This window comes from Mus caroli, chromosome 2 (assembly GCF_900094665.2).
Source record: "Mus caroli chromosome 2, CAROLI_EIJ_v1.1, whole genome shotgun sequence".
NCBI lineage: Eukaryota > Metazoa > Chordata > Mammalia > Rodentia > Muridae > Mus > Mus caroli.
Window position 1 is genome coordinate 93,797,380 of NC_034571.1, and position 2,993 is coordinate 93,800,372.

The following is a 2,993-nucleotide window of genomic DNA, read 5'->3' on the forward strand; positions in this document are numbered from 1 at the left end:
TAGGCAAAGGTATAACAGTTACCTATCTTGCTCATCTAGCTTTTTGTTAAAGTCCTTTGATCATTGGAGTCCTTATCTGAAACAAAAGTTCACAAAGTTGAAGAAACACCTGAGTCCTCTAACCTTCACATACACCTTTATATACATTTGAACACACACACACACTCACACACATACACATACACTCACACACACACATACTCACATACACACACACACACACATACACACACATACACACTCACATACACACACACACACACACACACACACACATACCTACCATGTACTTAGTAAACTCTAAACTCTACAGAGGAAGGTTAGCAACCTGAACATTAGAATGTCCTCTACCAATTGCAGATGATGCTATAATATGAGAATCATTGTTCTCATTCTATTTTTTTTCAGATTATACTACTCTAAGCATTGTGAACACACTTATCACATGTTAACATGAATATATATAACACAGGATTGTGAAATTTTGATATAAAAAAGAGATTGAGAAAAATTAACATAAACTAGGCTTTTTAAAGTGCATTTTTTTAACACTTAAAAGTATTATTACCAGGCTTCTATTAACAAGCCCTTCTTGGCATCAGCAATAGTGTCTGGGCTTGGTGTCAGCAGATGAAATGGATGTCTAGGTATTCTTTGTACGACCTTTCCTTCAGTCTCTGTTCCACTCTTACTCCCTGTAGTTTACTTGGACAGGAAAGCCTGATCAATACAGATGTGGATGCTCCTAGCCAATCATCAGCCTGAGCATGGGGACCCCAAAGGAAGAGTCAAAGGAAGGACTGAAGGATCTGAAGGGGATTCCAACCCCTTAGGAAGAACAACAGTATCAATTAACCGACCACCCAGAGCACTAAGGCACTAAACAACCAACCAAAGAGTACACATGGAGGGACCCATGGCTCCAGCCACAGATGCAGCAGAGGATTACCTTATCTGGCATCAATGGAAGGTGAAGCCCTTGGTGTGGTGGAGGTTTGATGTCCCAGCATAGTTGGGGCAGTGAGGTAGGAGTGGGTGGGTTATTAGGGGAGCATCCTCATAGAGGCAGGAAGGAGAGGAGATGTTATAAGGTGTTTACAGAGGAGAAATCAGAAAGGGGGGTACAACATTTAAAATGTAAATGAATAAAATAGCCAATAAAAATAAATTAAAAGTATCATTACATATTACCTCTAAATTATTCAATTTTGAAATATGCAAGAATAATAAAAATTAGGGATGCAAAATGAAACTGCAAACACTCAATTTGTTGAAGGTTGTATATGCAGGAAATGATTTTTCCTTAGAAATTATTTAACTTTAAATTAGTTTCTGTATTTATTTGTCTTTTAATAGGATATTTTGTATACATAGATGTTCAGCTAGTGGTAGGTTCAGCAAGGCCTTGATGGAGATATATGACATGGTCCTTGCCCCTGCAAGAGGGTCAGGAGGGATGAGCCTCTAAGACTGTTGATGGCTGGTATGGGCCCAGAACTTGTTTGTATACTAATGTATTTATTTTCATGTTCCTTCTAGGATGTCCTCCCTGTTAATGTTAAAGACTCCATGATAATCAGAGACAACATGAGTATGGGAGGTAAAGGTATAACTAATGTCTCAGCAAAATAGTAAACACTGGGACCTTCAAGACAACCCTGAAGTCTATGGAAAAGAACTCCTAAAGTGAGTTCAAGGAGTGGGGAGGGGATAAGGAGTTTTCTAGGGGGAGATTAGGAAAGGGAATAACATTTGAAATGTAAATAAAGAAAATATAAAACAAAAATAAAATTAAAAAATACATAATTTGTCAACTATGAAAAAGTATAAGAAATTAATATGAATTGTATAAGGAACTTCACATATCTAAAAGGACAGAGGTAGTAACTACATTATAGAAAGATAAAAAGGCAGGAAAATACAAATGCAGACAGATTTCTTAGTTCAAGGTCACCATGAGACATTAAAATTAGGTCCAGAAGGGGTGGGACATTCTCAGGATAGATCCTACCCAGCTAAGTTTACAGGCAGATCTGTGAATTCTTTTGCAATGTTAAAAAAAAAAATGTGCTTGTTGTCTCAAAAGAATCATAGATTCATAGGGATGCTGAGTCATAGGATAATTAAAAGAGAAACTGGAAGGAATAAATGAATTGCTATGTAAATAAAAAGCTGGGCCTTTGGTTTGCATGCAGTAAGCTAGCAGAAAGGGAGAGCAGTTAGTTGTTTAGAATTTTTCTCTAACAAGAACTGAACTGTCTGGAGATTTCTGGATCTCTTCAGAAATTTTTTCTAATGTGATTTCTGATGTAGGTCTGAAAATCCATGGAGAGCAAACACACCTCTTTTAGATTTTTTTTTTTTTTTGAGACAGGGTTTCTCTGTGTATCCCTGGCTGTCCTGGAACTCACTCAGTAGACCATGCTTGCCTCGAACTAAGAAATCTGTCTGCCTCTGCCTCCCAAGTACTGGGATTAAAGGTCTGTGCCACCACTGCCTGGCTAGAAATTTTCATAAATCTTTTAGAATTTTTTTTCTAACAGAATTTCTTATTTAGAAATCCCAAGAATTTCGTAGAAAGCTGACACAGCTCTTAGAATGTTTCTAACAGCTATGCAGAGAAGGCTGTCTGGTGAGCAAAACCAGCTCTTTTAGAATTTTATCTGGCTTTCTGATATTGATCAGAAACCTGAGAATTACATTTAGAATTTTTCCAACAGGATTTCTGACTTTGTCAGAAGATCCAAGAATTTCTCATAGCACTTTTTCTGGCTTTGGTCAGAAAACTCCTGACCTTTCCAGAGAGCTGCCTCAAGTAGAAAGCTAGCTCTCTCAACCAGAGAGTATTTTAGAATAGCAAGAAAAAGCTGTCTAGAGCAGAACAGAACAGAACAGAACAGAACAGAACAGAACAGAGCAGAACAGGACAGGACAGGACAGGACAGGACAGGACAGGACAGGACAGGACAGGACAGGACAGGACAGGACAGGAC